Source organism: Ictidomys tridecemlineatus, chromosome 3 (genome assembly GCF_052094955.1).
Source record: "Ictidomys tridecemlineatus isolate mIctTri1 chromosome 3, mIctTri1.hap1, whole genome shotgun sequence".
In the NCBI taxonomy this organism is placed as follows: Eukaryota; Metazoa; Chordata; class Mammalia; order Rodentia; family Sciuridae; genus Ictidomys; species Ictidomys tridecemlineatus.
The window spans coordinates 215,303,233-215,326,536 of NC_135479.1; the positions used below are offsets into that span (position 1 = coordinate 215,303,233).

General features: G+C 59.6%; 1 protein-coding gene and 1 long non-coding RNA gene across 2 annotated transcripts in view; both read left to right on the top strand.

The window, feature by feature from the left end:
- The first annotated feature begins 225 nt into the window (after positions 1-225).
- LOC144376548 (uncharacterized) lies at positions 226-10,403 on the top strand. The gene is made up of 2 exons (XR_013437129.1): positions 226-6,790; positions 8,375-10,403. It is a non-coding gene; the product is annotated as an uncharacterized LOC144376548 (long non-coding RNA).
- Positions 10,404-10,852: 449 nt separating this feature from the next.
- Adarb1 (adenosine deaminase RNA specific B1) overlaps positions 10,853-23,304 on the top strand; it is a 118,830-nt gene continuing 106,378 nt past the window's right edge. The window contains exon 1 of the mRNA XM_078044791.1: positions 10,853-10,947. The gene's annotated coding sequence lies outside the window, so the exon portion shown is untranslated. The remainder of the gene's footprint in view (positions 10,948-23,304) is intronic.

The window sequence follows — 23,304 nt, forward strand, 5'->3', positions numbered from 1 at the left end:
CAGGTGTGCCCTCGCCGGGTCAGCCGCAGGTGGCCAGGGAGCTCCAGGAGGGCGGTGTCCTCTCCCAGGAGCCAGCGAGAGCCCACTGCGGGCCAGCTGCTGGAGGAGGGGCGGAAGGCGTCATCTGCCCAGCGTCTGCAGGCCCACTCTGGACTACCCACAGGATGCCCTCCCCAACTGTACAAGTGACCACTTGGGTCCTGAGGTCCTCGCAGACCTGGGGAGGAGCTCGGGCTGTTGAGACGGTCAGTGTGTGGAGCCCGCAGCCGACTAGGGGACACCATGCTGGCTGGAGGCCCATCTTCAGGGTCCCAGGAGCACGTGCAGCAGGGAGCTCTGGCCGCTGGGTGCAAGCCGGGGACAGGCCAGGTGCCCCCTCAGTGGCTTCTCCAGCAGCCGAACTTCCAGGCCACCACCCAGTGCTCGGGCCGCTCTGGCCCCTGCTCGGACCTGCAGGAGCTGTGGCCTTGGGGCTTTCCTGAGCAGGGCGCTGTATGGGAAGGGGGTATTTTTAGACTCTGCTGCGCGGCTGGTGTCTGGAGCACGGAGCTGCAGGCATGAAGAGCCCACGCTGGGAATAGGCACTGGTCCCTGCTCCCGCAAACCCAGAGGTCTTTTAAGGAAACCCCCCCACTGCGGGGTTGAGTCATCTGGCTTCCATCTCTGGTCTCCTTAAATAACCAGACTCTCAAATTAGCCACCAGGAAAAAGAACCAGAAAAACCTTTTTTATTGTAAAAGGGAGGCCGAGCTGACCTGTGGGGCAGAGACCGCTCCATTTGCCGACATTTATCTCTCTTCCTGTGCCTTCCGGTTTCTTCTATTGGTGGAAGCAGTGTCCAGCCCCAGCAGAATGGGAGGAAGCCCAGGGATGGGCAGCTGCTCCAGAAGCCCTCAGAAATGGCCTCTCCACCGAGCAGGGGCTTGTGGAGGATGCGGCCCAGGTATTTTCAGGGTGCCTGAAGGTGGCGAGCCCTGGTTTGCAGACTGCAGGCCCCACCAGCCATCTGAGCGGCGGCTCCTCCTTCTTAAATCCGGCTCTGGAGCAGTGGTTGGTTGTGACTCACCGGAGGATGCAGGCCACAGGGGACAGCAGGCCAGCCCCTGGCTCAGGAGTGCCTCCGGCTCCCAGCGCGCGGCCAGCCAGCACCAGCTCAGGCCAAGGGGAAGGGCTTCCCTCCAGATGCACTGGAGAGAAGGGGCAAGACCCAAGGACCCTGAGCTTCACCGGCGATGACAGATACCCCCACAGAGTCCAGGCCCTCTCTTGGCCGGTCCAGAGACAGCTGCGTCTTTGGGGTGGGGCAAGAGCAGACAAATGCCCCAACAGAGCAGAGACCCGAGGTCCTTGGGGACCCCAGGTGGTGGTGACATCTGTCGGGGAACTGGACTGTGGATGACGGGCAGGCACGCTGGACGGCCAGGGAAGAGTCCCCATCACGCCCAGGCCACCTCCAGGGGACGGACCACGCAAGGACCAGAAGACGGGGACGACACCGGGGGTGGGGGGGCATGCTGACTGTGACTCAGAGAGAGGCCAGCAGAACTTGACCAGCCAAGGAAGCCACAGAGTTGGCAGCTGAAACCACGGAGAGAGTGTCTGTCCTGCTGCCCTGGGAGCCTGGCACCTCCGTGTGTGGACAGCTCCTAGACTTAGGACAAAGGACCAAGAGGTCAGGTAGGAGCCAGCCAAGGACGCAAGAGACGGCACAAGGAGGGTATCAGACGACCTCGGCACGAGAAGTGCCCACTGCAGCCAGAGAGCCACAGTGAGGTCGACAGCTCCCGGAGGGTTTCTGTTGGTGAAGCCGAGTCCCCCTGCCACTCAGCAGGTTGTCACGAAGGCTGTGGTCATGCGCTGCGCTGGGCACTCGCTCCTTCTCCAGGGCAGGATGGGGTTCAGGGCCCAACTCCCATCCCTGTCTGGCAGGCAGAGCTGCTGTCCACCACAGTATCCGCAGGCCCGGCCAGCAGACAGCGGCTGCGCCCCCCTCCTGCCTGCCCTCCCCGTCCCCCTCCTGCGGTTCACAGCCAGGACCCGGGCTTCCCTGGAGCCCTTCAGAGCGGTGGGCGTGTGACACACTCATTCAGACACACCCACTGGGACCCGGGGCAGATGGCACAGGCAGAACCGTGAGCAGACGCAGCTGGAGAGAGCCACCTGGGGGTGGTGCGCCCAGCGCTGCAGCTCCGGGTGGGGAAGGGGTCCCCGAGCGCTGGTCCCACAGGCTGCGCTGCAGAGATACCGCCAGACAGGCAGGGAGCACACGCGCTTTTCCATTTTGGGAAATAGTCAGATTTTATATTCCACCAAAAATAGAAGTGGAATTCTAGAAAGCAAAAAAAGAAGGTGGGCTTGTGTACGTACGGGATTCCAGCCGACGGGCACAGACCGCACGCTCATCTCTCTGGAATGCGGTCCCAGCACCAGGAGCTGTGGAAGCCTGGCCCCACTCCTGGGCCTGCGCTGGCTGCCGCTGCCCCGCCCCTCTATGGTAGGGTCCTGGCTGGCCCCTTGCCATGGAGCCATCTGGGGCTACCTGGGCCTGACGGCGGCAGGCACGCCGTCCCTCACCTGCATCTGAGGGGACAGTGCTAAGGTGAGGCCTACCCTGGTCTCGCTGCAGTTCTGCCTAGTAACCCGTCACAAGTGCCCACAGTGGCCAGCACTGGACAGGATTATCCCGGAACACTGAGCGCCACGCCCCCAGTGGGTAGGCTCTGCCCCGTGAGGCGCAAGCCGCGGCTCAGGGCTCAGACTCGCAGGTGCGCATCTCACAGCGCTTAGACAGCCACCTTGCGTCTCTTTTTACCTGCTTTGTCAGAATATCACATTTTGTTGATATGTGATCTGCAGATGACCTCTCTGACCAGAACACTGAGACCCAGGAAGGAACCTGTGTCCACTGAGGGATCTGTCCTCACGCTAGCCAGGGTCACCTTCTTGTCCTGCAGAGAAGAAGGCTTCGGAGGCTCTTGTGCTCCAGCTGTGGCCAGGGCACCTGCGGATGGACGCAGCCGTAGGCAGCAGGCTCAGCAGAGCTGCACCCCAGCCAGGCCATGGCAGGCCGGGGGACCTCGGGCTTCTTCACTCGTCCTCGTCCCTGTCCTGCGTGCCCTGGAAGTAGGCTCTGAGCAGGCTGGGCACCTCCAGGGCAGGTTCCAAATGGGCTTAGTCCTGGAGCAAGGCTGGTCTACCTGGGCCTCAGTCAACCTGACCGACCACGTCGGTGTGCCCAAGCAAGACCCCTGCATCACCTCAATCGGGGGGCAGAAGACAAGGACCTGTGGAGGTCAGCAAAGCGGGAACAGAGAGAACCTCCCTCCCCTCGCGGGGACATCTACCTGACAGCCCACCATTGATGCTGCTCTTGGAGCAGAGTGGCTGGAAGTGTCCCCTCTGAGCCCGGGTGGACGAGGATGCCCTTGGCCAGAGCGCTGCTCAGCACCAGCTGGTGAAGCAGACCATGGGAGAGAGCAGTCGAGGACAAAGTGACTGGAGACCCAGAGATGGCCGCCATCGATCCCCAGGAGATGGAAGGCGGCTGAATACCAGCTCCATGGGAGAATCGGTTGTGTTCTTTACAGACCAGAAGCCAGTGGTCACCAAATAAAAACAGGACATTAACAATGACCCTAAGCACCAGATACCTAGGGATAAATCTAGGGGAAGTGTGAGGTCTCCCAGGAGACGGAGAGCCGCTGGACCAGCGCCACGAGCAGGTGGGAGGCCTGGCTGGCGGGAGTACTCACAGCTCAGGCAATTCCAACGGAGGTCTAGCTGGACACTCGAAACTCCACCAGCCAATCCAAAGGTTCCATGGAAACGCAGAATGCCCAGGGCAGCCGGAAAAGCTGAAGGACAAAGCTCCTTGGTGGAGTCCAAAGGGAACTTGTGGGCTGCTTCAGACTGAGACGGTGGCCTGGAGCAGGTGACCGTCCAGGGTGCAGGGGTGGACGCCCGACTCACTACCGAACCCGCGGAGAGCCCGGAGGTAGGGACCCGCGGAAAGGTGTGCTGCAGAGGCCCGTTCACAGAAGCCACCCGGGGCCCTGCGGCTGGCCGTGCGTGCTCCCCACCGCCGACACACGGGCAGCAGTTGGAAGGACACACACAGAAGGAAAGACGCTGAACAGAAGGCCAGGCGCTGTCTGATGTCCTGCGTGTCCAGGGAAACACGGGCACGACTAGTCGACAGAGGGCAGGAGGGCAGTGGGGACACTCTGGTCTTGTTCCGCCCCTTGCCCTGTTGCCCAGGCAGACAGCTATGGCATGGGACATTCCCGTGTCCTATACCCCAACAAAACATGTGAAAATACAGGTATGACCCCCCTCAGCCCCCTCGGCAGCTGCCACGGCTCCAGGGGCTCCACCTGGCATTTGGTTAAAACCGTCCACCAGACCTGGAAATGTGAGGGGGCTGCCACGCCCTGAGCAGCCTTCAACAGCCCCGGGGACGGACGTCCAGCCCGCCCTCTCCAGAAGCTGCTGGGAGGCAGGAGGGAGAGGCCCCCCACCCCCCTGGCCCAGCCAGCATGATAATCAAGAGGGAAATCAGTAAAACAGAGACAAGGAGAGAGAGAAGCCCTCGGCGCCTGGTCCTGGGCCGCAGAGCAGCGTGTCCCGGGAGCCAGGATGCTTTTGTAGCTGGTCAAACCAACCAACCCAGCAGCCCCAGGCAGAAGGTGCCGACTTGGTTGGACTCACAGACTTGTGCTCTCAACCGGCCCAAGGAGGCCGTGAGGTTGGCCGCGCCCAGGCCCTCGGTGCGGGTGCTCCGCTCGCAGGGTGGTCTGTCCGTCAGGTCCTGCTGTCGCGTGTGATGACGCCCTGGTCTGGCCCTGGGAACCTGCCTCCTGCTCAGCCTCCTCCGGACCCTCAGCACCTGTGTTTCCTGTTTTGAAATCACTGAGGGTGGTGCTGGGCTGGGGCTCAGGGGAAGAGCGCTCACCTGGCACGTGCCAGGCCCTGGGTTCCATCCTCAGCACCACATAAAAATGAAAATTAAAAATTAAAACGTCTTGGCATCATCATTTATTGAAGTCAGCCCTGTCCCCACTGATCGGCAAGGCCTCTTCTGTCCTGCGTCAAGTGTGTGTGTGTCGATCTTCACGGGTCAACGTGCCCATCTTGGGGCCAGTAACGAGAGGCTCCATCTGCTGCAGCTCCAGAGTCCACCTGACTGCTCAGCAGGGCCGATGCCCCTCCTGGCCGCTCTTCTTCAGAGTGCCCTTCCTCTCCTAGGCCCTTTGCCTCCGTACAGACTTTAGAATCCTTGGAGCTGCGAGAAAGTCCCTGTGGAATATTGATGAGGATCCCAGGCGCTGCGGGTAGCGGAGGGGAAGCAGCCTCTCGAATGTGGAGGCTTCTTGTGCATTGATCGGTGTCTGGACGATCACAAGCTTTCTCATTGATTTTTAGAAAGTTTTTCTCCTCAAAAGAGCCTATTCTCCTTTTTGGATTTATTTTAAGTCTACACTTTTGTTGCTATTGTCACCGTGTCATTTCTAGGTGACACACTTGTTGCTGGAGTACAGACATCGTTTGTGTGTGCACCATCTTGTTGGAGTCTCGTTGCACTAAGTGTTTGGCTGTAGGTCTTCCATGCCCTTCCCACGTCTCTGTGTGCGTCTGTCTTTGCCCCGTGGCCCAGGTGAGTGCCGCCCATGGCTGGGAACAGGCGGGACTCCTGCTGCACCACTTCTGCAGAAGAGACTCCTCTTGCTGTCTGGGCTGTTTCAGGGGTTCTGCAGATGTCCCTTGGCAGCGGAGGAAGCTCCCTTCTGATCTTGGTTCTCAGAGTGTTTTTCTAAAGGTGCATGATGTTGGGTCTGTGAATAGCTTTTTCTGCAGCCACTGAGATAACCACATGGATGTTCTTCCATCTTTTTTGCGGGGAGGGCACTAGGGATTGAACCCAGGGGTGCTTAACCATTAAGCCACATCCCCAGCCCTTTTTGAATTTTTATTTAGAGACAAGATCTCGCTGAGTTTCTTAGGGTCTCACTAAGTTGCTGAGGCTGGCTTTGAACTTGTGGTCCTCCTGCCTCAGCCTCCCCAGCCGCTGGGATTACAGGTGTGGCTACCGCGCCGGCTACTTCTTTGGACTTGCCGATTTGAGTAGCGGATTGTGAAGTGTTGACTGAGAGTCGTGCTCTTGGGAAGCCCAACTTAGGCCTGTGATCTCGTCATACAGGCTGATCCTGGCTTGCTGAGGGTCTGTGGCTCTGTGCAGGGTGCACGTAGGACTTAGGGTGCAGCCATCCCTGCTTTTCACCCTTGTGTTCCTAGGTTTTGAAGTAGATGGGGATGGGCGTGGCTCGGAGGCAGGGGCACTGGGCTCAAGCCCTGCCATAAAACACATAAAAATGAAGTCAATGTGCCGGGAAGGGCTGGCTCACTGCCTGGTGCTGAACCCAACAGGGCACTGAGGCTTCCGAGCCACGCCGTCCGCCCACCGCCCGCGTTTCTTCTGGCGTCCTTCCCCTAGGGTCGCCCTCACCTCTCCGTCCCCCGTCTCCTGAGCCCGCTCCCTTCTTGCCCAGCCCTGAGGTTAAGTCCCCAGGACTTAGTCCCAGGCTGCCCCTTTCTCCCTGCTCTACCTTTGGGTGACTGGGGCCTCTTCCGCTCTTGTAGGTCTGATGTGTCCCAGCGCTCTCCTCCTCTGGACACCAGCCCTCGGTGTGTAGCTAGCTTCCGGACACGGCCATCCAACACACAATGGGCATTGCACGCTGGACATGGTCACCAAGCACCCGACGGGCACTGCACGCTGGACACAAGCCAGAAGGTGCTTGGCTCCTTCCCACCTTCCCTGCCCCACTAGGTGGTGTGAGCGCAGTCCTGTCCCTGCAGCCAGCTGTCACTCAGCAGGCCCCTCTCCGCCTGTGCTGGCTCCATGTGGAGCAGGCCCCAAAGGCCCTGTGAGCAAGGCACGGCCCAGACTGGCAGCCATGGGAGGTGGTGGAGACTTCAGAGACAGGGCCCCTTGGGAGGAAGGGGGGCGTGCGTGACCCTTTCTCTGTCCCCACTTCCCCAACCCCTGGCTGCCATGATGTGAGACCGCCAGAGCGTTTCTGCCGTAGCTGAGACCTAAAAGCAATGGAGCCAGCAGACCATGGGCTGAAACCCCCCAAACTGTGAGCCCAAACCATCCTTTCTTGTTTACATTGTGATTCTCTGGTATTTTGTCACAGTGCCAGCCACCTGACTAGCATGTACTGTTACCATCTGATTCAAGCTCTCTACATCTAACCCGAGTGCCTGTGTTGGCATTACCACTGGTGACTAGTCTGCTACTAGCTCCTTTCTAATGGTGCAGACCATGGTCTGCATTTCCCCCTGCACAGCCTGTGCACTTTGAGCGCTGATCTAGCTCCCAGCACCAGAGGTGGAGCCTACTTGGCTTAAACCAGGAACTGGCACCTTTTCGGTGAAGGGCCAGTTGTTAAATGTTTTACCTTCATGGGCCATGTCAGCCGGCTGCATATCATCTCTACTCCGCACCCCAGTGCTTCAGAGATGTAAAATTCATCCTTAGCCTGTGGGCTCCCCATTGACCCACCTGTGGCTTAAGCACTGACATATTCCATGTCCTGCTGCTGGTGGGGGGGGGGCTGGAGATCCAAGGGGCCCGACCGAGAGAACGCCCAGTTGGAGATGGAAATGCCCACCCTCACCTTGGGCACCCTTGCCCAAGGGTCACCACTTGCCCCGAGGGCCACACCTCTGGGCTGGTACAATCCGCAGGCTCCACTCCATCCTGTTTTCACCCGTGTCTTTCTGTGCACCTGCCACAGGCCAGCCTGACAGGTCGGTACTGCCTCCCTCTCCCAAGTCCTAGGCTCCAGGACAGTATCAGCCAGTCCAGTTCACGGCCACCGTGCCCACTGCTGGTTCAACCTTGCAGGTCTAGGCACCGAGAGATCAGGACTGTCTACACTGAGCCAGCTCTGCGTCCCAGCGCAAGCAGGGAGTCGGAATCCCTCCCGTGGCCTGGGCTGGGAGTAGGTGTGTGCATGTCACAGTACAAGCCAGGTGGTTCCTGGCCATCCTGTGACCACAGGGTGCCCCAGAGAAGGGGGCGCATTGTGAGGTGGCAGCCTGCGTTCCGGGGTCTGCTACCATGTCAAGTGTTGACTGAATGGTCACACCACTTGGGTTTTGCCAGTCCAGCTTGTTTTTAAAAATACAGGACAAAACCCATTCTGTCTTCAAAGTATCACAGATATTGGTCACCTCTTATTAGTATTTTTTTCTTAAGAAACAAATCAATAATCTGTACCCTAAAAGTGCCCCCGAGTTGTCCTTTCTTGAATAGATTGGGCGGAGTTAATAAAAGTAATTTTTCAGTTGCATTTTTGGTTGTACACAGGATACCCTGGACTGGGTTTGAGAAAAACAAGGCAAAGGCCGTCCTTGGGGCTGAGATGGAGAGCCACATGCTTCCGCCGGGCTGAGTCTGAGCACGGGTGACGGTGGCCTGGCACAGGTCAGGAACATACTCTGCCATTCAGAAGACAGAGACTGGACTGTGTGGGTCACCATGTGGAGATGCCGCAGGGGTCAACCCAGGGCCCAGAAAGCACCCTCCAGAGCGGCTGCTGGGAGAGCCAACTTGTGCTGGAGGCTGCCCACCTCACCAAACCCTGCCAGAGCCTCCTACAGAAGGAGTGGACACACTGTCACACCAAAAGCCCAGAAGTCATCCTTCCACAGAGAGCCCCTAAGCAAACGAGGGCAGAGCCGGTGGACGGGTATGGTGGGTGCTTTCCCCTCAGCAGCTCCCAGAAGGACCCCATCGGAATCCATTGTTAGTCTGAGGTCAGTCTCCTCAGACGGCCAGAAGCCATCCGTACCCCTGTGCACTGCAGTGCTTGGTGGCTTGGGCCCTGCTCGTCATGCCTCCCACCCCTGCTGCAGGGAAAAGCAGTCTCACTGGGTTTCCAGTGCTGCTGTCCCTGACCGCTGTGGTTGAGCAGGTAAGGGGACTCGCGGGCTCCTGCGCTCAGTGTGAGCTCCGTGTTTTTTCCAGGATACCACGGTGGCTTTTTATTTCACAAATTGTGTGAGACATAAGCAATGGAACAAATGGTACTCAGGCCCAGGGTGCCCTTGGCCAGCAAGTAGATGGCCATGCTCACCAGGCTACTCCAGGCCCTGGTGCTTCACCCCAGAGGTGGACGGGGCACAGATGGTGAGATGTCCTGGCTGGTCTTCTGGGCCCTCCCCAGGGCTCAGGGATCCTGAAGGCACTGCTTAGGCTCGCCCATGCTCTGTGCCACTGCTGGCTCCCATCTTGGCCCCTGGTGGCTGGAAACTGCTTGCCCTCCCCCCCCCACCCCTTGTCAGCCTACAGAGGGCATTGGTGTGCCACTCTTCCAAGTCAGGACAGTTCCAGATAAAGTCAGTCTCTGGGGAAAGGGCAGCATCTGTGTGGGCTAACAGGATGGGATGACCATAGGCTCCTAGCCTGTCTCCCCTGAGCAGCTGAGCAGCTCCAGAGGTTGGTCAGCAGCAGGCTGGAGAGGGGCCTGGTCATGGCCACCATTATCTCTACACTGCTGCTGGAGCAAGAGGATGAGATTGGCATGACCAGCTCTTTGTTTTCCTGGGACAGGCCATTAACTAACCCAAGGCCTACTGAAGACCTCCAGAGGTGGCCTCTGATGAACCACGATTCCCTCGGCCATACGTGCATCCCTCTTATGTCCACTTGTGCCCAGCCAGTGTCTGTACTAGCCAACAAGTCACCAGGAACTAGACGCTATGCACGGGATGAAACTGCTTTCTAGTGGACAGAGCCTGGTCATGAGAAGCAGCTCCGGTCTGCCTGTTGATGGTGGGTGACCTGTGGCCTGGGTCCTCCCATGGGATCTGCCCATGGCCTATGTGAGCCAGGTTGGCTGACAACCCGTAAGGCAGAGATGAGCCAACTAGCCCGAGCTGCCCCAAGCTGCTGACCCACAGGATCACCAGAAGCTACTGCTTTAAGTGACCAAGCTCTGGAGGGTTTTCTGTGCAGAAATAGACGGCACTCTTCATTAAGGAGCGTCCAGAAGGCTCCCAGGAGTCCTGGTTTTCACTCAGTTGCCAGGAGAGCCCCTGGGGCACCACGGCCTCGGGCAGGGTGAAGGGCTTGTCAGCGGCTGGCCCCACGGCAGGCTTTTCGGTTCTGTCAGTGACCAGACAGATGCCAGGCTGCTGCAGCACGTCCTCTGGGGTCAGGGTATGCTCCAGCACTGGCCGCCCCAGGGGCACTGTTCTGCCACAGGACTCTGGGGCAAAGCTGCCAGCCTGCAGTAGAGTGCTGGCCCCATCCCTGGCCCCGGATCCGCACTGGCCCTGCATGTCTTTCTGACTTTGCTTTAATATTAAAATAGTAATAAAAAGCTTTACAATGCCTTTATCAGCCCACGAACAAACAGAAGGGAAAACCGGACCGCTCAACAGCCCCGGGGACCGAGCAGACCTGGAGGGAGCTGCGGCCCGGGCGCCACCGCCCCACGGCACAGGGGACCGGCGGGTCGGCAGCGCGCGCCACGCGCAGGTGCGTCCGCCCGGCCGCGGCGCCAGACCCGGAGGGAGGGCTCGTGCGGGCCCGGCGGCTGCCGCTGCTGCGGGCGCGCTCCGGGCGCCGGACCCCGCGCTCGCGCGGGTCTCCCAGGCTCCGCGTCCGCGCCGCGGGGGTCGCGCGGGCCGCCTGGCGGAGGGCCGGGGACGCGCGCGCACGTCGGCGTCGCGGCGTCGGCCCCGCCCCTGGGCGTGCGCGCGGCCGTGCGGGCGGGGCGGCGGAGGGGGCGGAGCCGCGCGGAGGCCGAGCCGGGCCGGCGCCGCGGCGAGCGGCGAGCGCAGGGTGAGGCGGCGCCGGGCCGGGCCGCGCGGGCCACCGAGCCCGCCGCAGCGCCCCGCGGCCGGACGCCGACCGCCGGGGGCGCGGGAGCCCAGGTGAGGGCGGCGGCGCGCGCGGCTGTTCTGCAGGCGCCGGGCAGGTGCCGAGGCCGGAGCGCCGCCCGGGCGGACCCCGACCCGGCCCGGCCCGGCCCCGGCCCCGCTGTCCGGCGGCGGCGGGAGGGCAGGCTGCCCCGCGCGGAGGCGGACTGCCCGGCACGGCCGACCCTCGCGGGCCGCGTCCCCCCGGGATGCTGCGCCGCGGGAGGAGGCTGCGCCCGGGGCGACTCGTCCGCTCCCGGGAGGCGCCGTGTCCGCGTGGGATGCGCTGCGCCGCGGGGAGTGCGCCCCCCGGACCCGAGGCTGCGCGGCGGGAGGGAGGCTGGGCCCGGGGAGGGAGGCTGCGCCCCCGGGAGGGGAAGCTGTGCCCAGGAGGGATGTTGCGCCTGCGGGAGAGGCTGCTGCGCCCGGGGAGGGATTCTGTGCCCCAGGGAGGAGACCGTGCGCCCCCAGAAGAGCGTGCACCCCGGGGAGGGAACCCTGTACCCCAGCGAGGGTAGGCTGCCCCATGAGGAGGGGGTACTGCGCCCCGGACAGTCAGCGTCCCTCGCGAGGGGAGGGCGCAGTGTCCGAGCGGGACGCTGTGCACCGCGGGTGACAGGGGGCGGGGAAGTTCCCTCGGGCGCTGGGCGTCTGCCGCGATGCGTTCCCTAGCCATCTGGGGCAGTTGGGGGCCCGAGGTGAATTTTGACGCGTTCACGAGGCATCAGGAAAATTACTGCGTCGTGGTGGTGTGCGAGGGCAGGTGTCAGATGGGGCTGTGGAGCTGACCCTGTTGGAGCGCGACTTGCCTGCCGAGGACCCAAGCTGTCCCTATCGATTCGCGGGAGGCAGACCCGCGCGGGGGTGTTCTGTTGGTGGCGAATGTTTTCGGCTTCCAGCTTCTGGTCTGTCTTCTGAAAAAGGCCTTTTTTCCTCCTTGGGCTAGCCACTAGGCCGTTCCATTCTGGAGCCAAGGAAAGGTGGCCTCACGGTGAACTTGCTTCATACTCAGCGCGGTAATTAAGATGATCCAACAGTGGTTTTTACTGTGAATAGAGATATGTATTTAGTCTTCCTAGTTCCCTCTTAAATTTATTCCTTTGAAAGGTGCTACCAGAGTTTCATTTTCCAAAACCCCAGGCTGGCTTTTGAGTAGCCCTGGGCTCTGCAGGTGCAGGGTGTCTCTGGATCCGCTTTTTGAGGAGGCTGAGACTGCTTTAGCCTTTCTGCTTGCTGAGGGTTTTTTGGTGGGAAAGGGGGAAGGAAAACCGGGAGAAGGTTGGCCAGTTCAGCTCCTCCTTGGAGGAGAGAGTCAGCTGTGCAGTGGTGTAGAGCTCCCCCAGGGCAGATCCTCACATGGACACCCACAGTGGGGGCCTGATAAATATTGGATGAGACATGCTGAGCTGGGTGCTGGGATCCCGCGGCTGGAGGGATGAACTCAGGCTTTGAAAGGAAGGCATTGTCTGTGAGCAGTGCCTGTTAGATGTCAGGGTTCCGGGATGGGGCATTCAGCTACCTTGAGGTCAGATTTGAAGCTCTAGTTGGAAGGGAAAAAGGAGCCTTTCTGCAGGGGCCGTGAGAGACGGCTCTCGCTGGGAAACTGATGACTTGCGTCATGTGGCCACTGCTGGGAGGCCACCGCAGCAGAACTGGCTCCCAGAGGCCACGTTCTCAGAGCACACCTTGGCTCAGGCCAGTTCACTTCTCTTTGAATTCATGTGTAAAACATTTGGACAACCGTTAGAGCTTTGGAATAAAATAAAGTTACAGTTGTCTAATGAACGCACCGAATAAATTCCATTCCTGTGACAGTACTTTCTCTGGCTTGTCATGTGGCAGAACTACCTGGAGACACAGGCTGGACACGGCAGAGTTTACAATGCCACTGGCAGTTATTACTTTCAAAGCATCACAGTTTAAAAATTATTTTATATAGTTTTTGTAGAGTTAAAAAGATAGGCACGGGTGTGGTCCATTCAGAAGGTACCCAGGCACGGACAGCTCCTTCTCAGTCCCCCTTCCAGTTACATCAGCTGCCACCCCCTTCCCAGCAATGGTCCAACATGGGCGTGGTGGTAGATAAGTTCTCACGTCGTTGTTAATGTTTCCTTAGCAGTGCTGTAGTGGATAGTCTTACACAGAGGTGCAAACAAGACCTAATTGTATATTTTTAATTAGTTACCAAAATTCCTTAGCTGTAAGTTTTACGTGAGAACAGTTTTATTCCCTTAAGTGCTGTGATTAGCTCTGTAAGTACATAGGACCAAAGAACATTATTTAAATAGGCAGTAGGTATTTAGAAATCAGCCTTTCGAGACTGATCAGTGAAATTATGCGTGTACCAGCCTATAACAAACTTAAGGAAAATTATCTAGCTTAGTTGAAACCAGAGAGCTTGGAGAGGTCTAGGGTACTGGAAAGTTGGAGGGTCTGTGTCACCTTTCTGAAATGGGAGCTTCCAGGACCGCGTTCAGTGTGGTGGAGATGGGAGTGCTGACGATCCTTTACTTAGTGCTCACGTGTGAATGGGGGAAAGCAGGTAGTGAGGGTTTCCCTTAACAGTGGCACACTGAGACCCTTGAGATTTCTCCCTCTGCCTCTAGTGGCCCTGTTCCCAGGCATGATGCAGTGGGCAAGGGAGACACAGTGGCCAGAAGGGGCCTCGAGCTGCTTGCGGGGTGGGTTTTGCTTCACACTCTGACACCTGCTGGGCCAGGCCATGTCCGGTTACCCTGTCTTTGCATCTCAGTTAGTCCTGCTGGCAGCTCTTGCCATCGGATCACTGGCAAGGCATTTTAGGAGGGTGCCCCAGAGCAGTGGCTTTCTGACCTTAGGTGGGAGGGGCCTGCGATCACAGTGTGGCTGGAAGGGCTGGAGTGCTCCCAGGTGCGTCCTGTCCCTGCTGGGAGTCCACTGAGGGCAGCTCTTCCCCTGGGCAGAGGCTCCCGAGCCTCCTTTTGTCTTGTTTACACTAGGAGTCTTGAGATCTCATGCACTGGTGGGTGCCACCCTAGGTGCGGGGGGCATGAGTGAGTGTGATGAGGGTAGTTACTGTCCATGTGGTGTTCCCTTTTGGGGCGCAGGAGAATGCCCAGGAGATACTAGCGCTGAGGCCCTGAAGGGCCAGTGGAGCAGGGAGGTGGAGGAGGTTCAGCAGCTGGTGGGGGGGCGCAAGATGTGAGCCGCCTGTGGCCTGGCGCAGAGGAGGCTCTGGGCAAAGCCTCGACATGTGCTGGTTACCAGGGAGGCCACTGCCGCAGGAGCGGCAGGAGGGGGTGAGGGCTGTGGCGAGATGCAGCCACAGGCTGTGGCCAGGGATTTAGGTTTAATCCAGTGTGATGGAAGGCCTGGGGAGACGCCTGCATTTCTCCTTCCTCCCTTTCAGGGAGTTGTGAGGAAGGGAAGGACAAGGTCTGGCTGTCATCTCCACTATCTCTCCAGCTTTTGGGTTATTAGGAGCCTGAGATTGATGTGCCTGTATGTGTAGTAATTCATTTAATTCTCCCGACAGTCCAAAGGGAGAGCATTATTGGTATTCCCATGGTACAGGTGAGACACCTAGGCACAGAGCAGTGAAGTCATTTACTCAAGGTCACATAGCAAGATGCACAAGCAGATTGTGTCCCTCTCCTCCTGAGTCAGCTCTTCCCACCTGCACTGCTGCAAGCTGGGCAGGTCAGCTGGGAGATCAGTGAAGAGACCCTGGTGGAAGCCAGGTGACTTGGCTAGTGCCTCGGCCAGGTGGGGTGGTGAGATCAGAGTCCTGACTATATTTCAGCCCACATAAGAGGCCATGTTTGTAAGTTGCATTGTTGTCTTTATGCTACTAACAAGGGAAGTGTTGCCAATTAGAGGGTGACACAATGCTTTTCTGTCACTTAGCATTCGTTCACACTCATCAAAGAGCCAGACCTTTACAGTGGCATCACTTTGTTTTGCTTTCATGATAAAGGGGAATGTAAGTAAAGCACAATAAAGTCCCTGTGACTTGCCTTCATGCCTGCAGTCTGGCTCCTCTTCATCGGCTCTTAGGGGTTCCGTGCACTAGTGCCCTGGAGGTCCGGGAGGGCTGGTGTCTGGGTGGGGTTGGATCTTGGGGCTGGACAGTGAAGGCTGAGGCTGCTCGACGGAGGCTCCGCCCAGCAGTCACCTGTTCCAGGTGGGGTCATGGTCCCACCACCTACAGGATGTGTGTCCTGGGTGGCTGCTGGAGGCTCCTGTGCTGCGGTTTCATGCCTGGGAGGAGAGCAGCAACTTGTGTCTCACAGAGCTGTGGAGTCGATGGACTGAGCTAGGCAGAGTGCCGGAAATAGTACCTGCCTAGCAGCAGTTGAGAGGGTTTGCTTGCTTATTATTTTTATGATTAGTCATCAGAGTGGAGAGGTTAGCGTATGGATGGGACTCAAGGTCGGGTGCAAGAAGAAGCGGGCCATGGGTGTGTATTGAGTCTTTCTGCACATTGCTGGTAGCTGAGAGAGACCGTAGGCTGGGTGGGCAAGGGGCCCATGGGGTGGAGGGTGTCTAGCAACGCCTTAGACGAGGGGTCTGCTGGAGAAGAGGCCTGCAGGAGGTCCTGAGGCCTGGAATCCAGAAATGGGGGCTGGTTCTTCATTCTGAGGAGGGGCCGGAGAATCTCCCCTTGGAGTCGACCTTGGCTGGTTCCTGCAGGGTGGAGAGAGAACAGTGGGGGTGCTGCCTCAGGGCAGACAGGGAGCAGCCTGGGGGGACTGAGCTGGAGGGAGTCTGGGTAGTGGCAGTAGTGGCTGCACATTCCTGGGCCAGGGGGCTGATCTCCCCACGAAGATGTGTGGAAATGGAATTTCTCTTTATTAAAGCAGTTTCCCTCGTTTGGACCCCCTAGTGTCTGGGGACATTGGCACCCTTATTCACCCGGTCTACACTGCTCAGAGGTCCTGAAGACCCTGTCCCAGAGTTCTGGAGGGAGACTCCAGTTGTGCACTTGGAAGGGCCACGTCATGCCCAGGGAGGGCAGGCCTGAAGTGCTGGTGTGCTCTGCCTGGTGGGCTGCCTGAGCGCGATTGTGGTCTGCAGCACGTTGGTTGTTCAAGTCTGGGGTCCTGAGATGCCCGTGGGACCAGGAGGGCCCGAGGTCGGAGCTGTTGTCTGTCAGTGCCCAGTGCCTCCTGGCTCGGGGAGCTCTGACGCCCCCACCCCTGGCTTCAGTGCAGGCTTTCCTGGGAGCCTTCTCTGAGTGTCCTCTGTGACGGTACCAGGGACCGGAGGAGCAGGGCGCTGTCTGTGGACTAACTCTGGGAGGCAGTCAGGCAGGGTGCCTTGACACCGTGCAATCACCCTACCTGTGGCACAGCTAGAGTGCGTTAGAGGAAGTGCAGCTGCGGTGGGTGCGTTGCAAGGTGGCCACTCTGCAAGGCGGGTGTCCCCAAGGCCAGTGTGTGCTAGGCCCACGGGGTGAGGACTGCGTCAGAGAGGACATAGCACCTCTGGGCGAAGGAGCCGCGTGGGGGCACTGCTGGAGTTGTGGAGGGAGCTGACCCCCATCCAGGTGGTGGGGCTGGAGGGCCGTGTGCACCAGGTGTCTGCGGGGATCTTAAGCAGGGAGGCAGGAGAGAGAACAGCGTCCCCGAGGTGCTGGCTGGGGTTTTATGGTAATGGTGGGGCCACACAGGGTGGCGGTGGAGCTGGGGGAAAGGAGAGGTGTGCACTGGTGTTGTGGAGGCGAGGGATCAGGTGTTGGGGGCCTGGGGGACCGAGTAGGAAGTACACCCCAGGCTCAGTTTCCATTGCTGAACACTCAGCCTGATCACTTATGTGACCTCAGAAGGTGGCAGTGTCTCCCCACAGACAGCCCAGCCTCCTTTTAGCCAGTTCAGTGCTGACACTGTCTACCTGGGGACCGTGTGCTGTCCCTTGGGTTAAGCACTTGGCCCCCAGGCACTCCTGCTTCAACCCCAGTTGCAAATCCAGGCCTCCAGAACTCTGACCCTGGTGTAGACTGGGTTCCTGTGACACCCTCCTCAGGGTTCAGTTCATTCTAGAGCAACTGGTAGGGCTCAGGGAAACATTGTATTTACCGGTTGTTCTAAGGGATACAGATAAACAGCTGCACAGAGACTCTAGCAGGGTCGGGTCTGGCAGGGTCTGGCAGGGTCGGGAGCTTGCTTCCCTCTGAAGTGGAGTCTTGCGGGGTGAGCGAGGGGTGGGGAGCCGGGGACGGTGTGACCCGCCTTGGGCTTCTTGGGCAGGAAGTGATGAGCCAGGAGTTGTGGGTGACAGCCCGTCCATGTTGGTGACACGTGGGTCATAATTATGCAGGATCACGGAGGCTGTCAGAGCTCTGGTGGGTGCGAGGTGGCTCCGACCAGGGTGTGGCAAACAGCCCTCCTGTGCCGGGTGGGTTGCCCTCCAGCGCCTGAGGAGCGTGCTGCCTGCCCGTGGCCTGTGTCTGGCTCTGGTTCAGCAGCACTGGCTCCTCCGGGGTCGGTCACTCCCCACGGTCCGGGGTGAAGGTCTCATTGGCATGGTGTTCGGGTGAGGAATTGGGAGCTCACAGGCTCCGGATCCGGGAAGCCGGATGGTGGTCAGCCAGTTAAGTTTAATCTCCTTGGAGTCTCGAGGTGCTCTCTGGGGGCTGCCATTCTGGGACCCCCCCCTTTCCCTGTGAGCAGCTCTGGGGCTCCCCCCGGGCAGCGCCTGCCGGTCTCTTTTCTTCTGCTGTGGGCCTTCCTGTCTTGATCCTGGCCAGATCGGATCCTGCCGTGCAGACACACCCTGTCACTCTCCTGCTCCTGCCCTGCACTGCCTGCCTCCCCTCCCCCTGCTACCCCTTCCCCACCTGGGCGTTGGCTCCCGCTGTCTGGGGCTCATGGTCAGCCGGGCCTCATTTCTCCACATACTCTTGTCCTTCCAGTGCCCTCTGGGGACCAGTCCCTCTGGTTATCTTCAGCATCTCTCCTCACCACCCCTCCGCCCTCCCTGCACTGCTGGTGGTGGGGACAGAGGTCTCTGGAGGGCAGGGTAGGTGCCCTGAAGCTCTTCTGCAGCCTTAGGACAGTGCCTGGCCTAGGCAGGTGCTCATGGACACTTTTGCTGGGGAGTGGGTGGCTCTGCTTTCCTGTGGGGGTGGGGCTGGAACCCGAGTCGTCTGCCTCTGAACGCAGGCCTTCCCCCGCCCACGCTGCCCCCAGGTCCTCCTGTGCCTGGTGAATCAGTCGTATATTTATGCCCATATGTCTGTGTTATCTCCAGACTTCCTTGCTTTTCTTTGTAGAATAGAAACATTTACAAAACATCCAAAATTGTTACAAAACCACAGAAGTGCAATATAGTAAATTTATCTGTTGAAAACGGGAGCTCATGTCCTGAAAAACCGGCTGTGTCCTGCCAAGGTCACTTCATGCCTTTTGGGCTGCGTGTAGTTGAAGTGTCCCCTAAAATGACAGCAGTGTCTGAGAGAGAAGTAATACACCTCCATGAAGATGAGAACACTTTGGCTAAAATGGGAAGTTTTTGGAAGACGCAGCCAGGTAGAATTCAGAATAGATGATTCCACCGTGGAAGCTTCAGAGTCAGCTCGGCAGAAGGGTCACTCGGGCAGGGCTTGGCAGAGAAGCAGGCAGGTGAGAGCCTGGCATGTGGGGAGCTCTCGAGCACTGCTCTGAATCTGTCACAGGCCCCTTGCATGTGAGATGGGGCTGGTGACTTAGTGGCTTCTGAGGCTTGTCCTATCCCAGGGGACGGTGGTAAGTGGCATTAAATATGCTGTGTATTCCAAGGCAAATGCCCGTCCTGGAACCCTGAGCAGTCCTACCCCGCAGGGGAGATGGCTCAGTGCACAGCTGGCTTTGAAGGCCTTGTGGGGCCAGCACAGAGGTTTCTTCCTCCTCCCTTCAGCTCTGTGGAAAGACACAGGGTGTAGCAAGGGGGTCTTAAGAGCCGAGCAGGGTTGGGGTGGGGTCTGGGGCAGTGGAATTAGGGAGCAAGACCCCGGGCTGGAGTTGGCCCTTCTCTGTACTTCCTTGGTGCTAGGGACTAGCTGTCCATCCTCTTGAATTGAGCAGCTCTGTAAGCCTAGAGACATCACCAGGGGTCACACGGAACAGTTAGGATTCAGCTAACCCGGTCTCTGCCGATGCAGAGGTCAAGGCAGAAGGTGTTAACTTTCGGTGACTTACAGTAGCATGTTTTGCTACTGCAGAAGCCTGTGGTTGTCATGTGTCCTTGTGCTTTTGATTACAGCACCAGAAACCCAATTTCTTATCATTTTTGGCTAGTGATAGTATAGCTCCCGGGATGCCAGCCCAGTGATGGTTAGTTAACCTGCTCAGGAACCAGTTCCCTTGAGAAAGGGCAGCATCGGGGTGTCAGGGAACTCCTCCCTGGCTCCGGAGGCTCTGGGGTCAGACGCTGCACCTGGTTGCTGGGGCGGCTGGTGCTGGCCTCTGGGCTGGGCGCCTCATTCTTAGGTGTGGGTCCTGCAGGTGCCTGCGCCCTCACACCTCTGAGGAGGGTTCTGAGGGCTGTCCGATGGGCAGAGGCTGCCACTCACGTGCACCCTATGGTGTGAGCCGAGGTGGAGTTCTGCTTCTGCTGATGGCACCGTGGCTGTCCAGGGGCGAGCATCGTGTCACACTGAGTGCAGGTTATTGGTCTTGGTAATTTTGAAGCTCACTCCTTTCAGGCTTGCTGTCCACCCAGGTAGCAGCCCAGCAGCATTTTATTCTGGAGCGGACTCTGTCCCTATGCATGGGGTCTGCACGTCCCCGTTACAGTACCGGTGCTTCTCTGCATTCTTGAAGGGACCGGCTTTTCTCTCCTGATATACGGAAACTCTGTTCTCTTTAGAACTACCGGAGCTTCACGTAAGGACGTTCTGTTTGAATTTCCAGTGCCAGGGAAGCAGCAGCACCTGAACACGCCTCGCCGTCCATGGGAGTGGGCCTGGGGAGTCCAGGGTGAAGCATGAGTGGAGTGCTTCCGCGAGAGGTGGGCTCACAGCGCGAGGCGGATTTCAGGCCGCACAGCCCGAATCCGAGTCCAACCTAGATCTAACCGCTGTTGAAACCCTATGAGAAGAGCTTCCATGACATCTTGGTGGCTTCCGGGCAGGCCCCAAGGAACCCTCTGGTCAGTCTGCGACCAGCCACCCTTGGGGCTTGTGTGTGCTGCTGGGACAGACTTCAGGTCTGCTCTCGGGGTCCTGCCTGCAGCCCTGCTGCCCTGTGGTGGGCGGCTTGCCCTGTGGTGAGCAAGACCCCTCATAGAAGGTAGCTTCCTGCTCAGCTCCCTGTGGCACTGTGGGCACACTTGGTAGGACAGGGGACACGTGGCACTGTGGGCACATGTGGCAGGACAGGGGGACACGTGGCACTATAGGCACATGTGGCACAACAGGAGACGTGGCACAACAAGGGGGCATGTGGCTCCATGGGTACATGTGGCATGTTAGGAGGGGACATGTGGCACCGTGGGCACATGTGGCCCAGCAGGAGGAGACATGGCACAGCAGAGGGGACACAGGGCACTGGGCACACATGGCATGCAGAGGGGACATGTGCACTGGGCTTGTGGCATGACGGCAGGGACACGTGGCGTGGTGGTCACGTGGTGTGGCACAAAGCCGTGTGGTGGGTGTGGGTCTGTTGCCCCGAGGCCCTGCCTTCCCTTGGTTAGTAGTGACTGAGCCCATGTGGCCTGGACCTGCTGGGGTTTGCTGGACTCCGCTGGCCGAGTGTGAGGCCAGGACAGGGCGGTGCTGGCCCCCCGTGCCTCTCGCGTCCCCGGGCGAGTTGGCCTGGTGTTCTGCTGGTCCTGCTGCCATGGGAGGAGCAGTCACGCTGCAGACAGGACCTGGCTGTTGGTGAGCTCATCCTTGAGTGCTCGGGGCAGACCTGCAGGACATGGGGACATGCCCCTCGCCATGAGGTAGACGATTCAGCAGTTTCCCTGCTGGTCTGACCCTGCCCCAACCCTGGGCGACCGATGTCTGCCCCGGCTGCCTTTTCCGTGCCTGGTGGTCCTGGGGCTGCTGTGTGGCAAGCTGCCCTGGTGGCTCAAGTGGCTTGGGGTGCTCTGGGGTGTGGACGTGGCGCGTCTTGCTTCCACTCCTTTGCAGTGCAGGTGCCGCAGCTCTGACGTGGGCAGAGCGTCCTGTGTAGACATGTGCCTCCCTCCCAGGGCGGGTCCCTGGGGCTCCGGAAGAGCTTGGAGGGGGCTTGGCACCGCCTTCCTCTTGTGCTACTAGTGCAGTAGGGACGCTCCTGAGGCCAGACTTTGACGTGCCCCATTGCCTCCGGGCCTGGGTGGCCTCTTGTGGAGCAGAGCGTGTGGGCCTCGTGAGGTGGCTGCCTGCGCCTGGCGTGAGTGAGGGGCCTCGGCAGAGGGGCCTCGGCAGGGTCTGTTTTCTCCTGCTCACAGAGCAGCCTGTTGGGACCATAGCACCTGCAGAGCCACGCACACTTAACTTTTGGCCCAGCAGTTCTGCTCTGGGAGCCTGCCCCAAAGACACCTCCAGTGGGCTGCAGGGACGTGGGCGCCACCCAGATACTCACCTGCAGGACAGGGTTGCAGCTCCAGAATGAGGACCACTCGGGACCGGCAAGAGGCGGAGAGCATCTGGAGAGCTGCCTTCGTGTGGGAGGAGGTGGGATGCGAGTGACGACAGACTGGCACACAGAGCCCGGGCACGGCCAGATGGGCGCGGGGAGGCTCGGCCAGGGAAGGCCCAGCTCAGGGGGTGGCATCGTACTCCTGAGTTCTCCTGTCCAGCCCCAGGCTTAGAACCATGGGCCCTTCACATATCCCAGGGAGTAGAGGGTGACCAGGGGTCAATAAGCAGCCCCAGGTGGAAAAGAAATGGCCAGCAGGTGCGGCCTGCCCCGAAGCGCGGCCACACCCTGGACAGGGAGCCCTCGCCCTCCTGACTGGGTCCTCAGGGCCAAGGCTCAGGCAGGAGGGAGTGCTCCTGGGGGATTCTGCTCCCAGGGCTCAGGTCGCTGTGGGCAGTGCTTGCGCATTGGTGGGCTGGAGGGTGAGAGCCAGGTCTCCCTGCCCCAGGGTGGAGGGCTGGAGGGGGCGAGTGGTCCGGTGCATCGTGACCCCAGGGTAGTCCGCAGGTGTCCATGTCCCTATGCGTGTCTCCTGTGTCCTCTGGGAGGCCTGGGAGCAGAGAGCCCAGCAGCAGGAAAACAAGGGTGCTGTCAGCTCCCGTGAGCCTGAAATTCCAAAAAAAGAAACAAGCCCACAGTGGGACCCCAGGAGCACAGCCTCGGGCCAGGGGCAGGCAGGACCCGCCTCCCTCCCTCTGCCCACCCAGGGAGGACGGCTCTTCCTGGCAGTGCCCTGCCTCTCCAGCTCCAGGCTCCAGGGCGTAGCACCTAGAGGTCCCTGCACACCTGAGGCAGTGCCGTCTGGAGAAGGCCCCGGGGCAGGTGCCGGCCTGCCCAGGACACCAGAGGGCCCCTGCGGGTTCTGCTCCCTCGGTTTTCTGACTTAGCTCTTTGGCCCTGGGATTTGTTTTCAGTCTTCCCAGGAGAGGCTCTGGACCTCCACGTGGGCGGTGTCTCTTCCGTTCCGTCCTCTGTGTTCAGAGGAGCTCTCCACCTAGCAGTCCTGCTCTCCTTTCTGCTACAAGGTCCGCGTTTGCTTTCCAGTTAGCCGACTGACCTGTGTGGAGTTGACCTTGTGTGGCTTGAGGTCGGCTGCAGTGGCCTTGTTGTGGGACAGCCTGCTTTGTCCCACACCAGGGTCCCTCCGAGGAGCTTGCTGTGGCTGTGGGGAGCTGCTGCTCGGTCCCGTGGCTGCTGGAGAGAGGACTCTGTGGTGCCTCTTCCTCCCCGACCTTGGTGCTTTTCCTCCTCGTCGGTGCCCAGCATCTCTGGTGCCCTGTGGGCTGTGAGGTCTGGACAGTGGCACGGCAGCAGCTTCGTCTGTCCTTGACCTTGGGTGCCTCAGGCTGACGTGGCCCTCACCCCAGTCTTCATCTGGAGCAGCTCCCTGCTCCCTTCTCTCCCTGGCTGGCCGTGGACAGTGGGAGCACTGACTGCGTGGCGCTCTCTGCCTGGGCGAGATGGCCGTGGTCCCACCTTCACTCTGCAAGTGCAGCGCGTCTCGTAGTAGATTCCCATGTTGAACGTTAACACTGCAAAGTGGCATTCTCCCTGTGATACCGTCTCCTTCAAAACGAGTCTCCCACTCCGCAGCCTCTCGTCCCTCGAGGTGCGTTGGCAGGCTGTGAGATGGTGTAAATGCCCAACGCCCGGCCCCTGGGGAGGTGGGGAGCCTGAATCGCAGCGTTTGCCAGTTCCCGGGGTGTCATAGTCCTGTGTTCTGTTTCCGTCGGCTGGTTGACCAGGTCCTGAAGGTGCAGCCTCTCCTTAGGTGAGAGGTTGG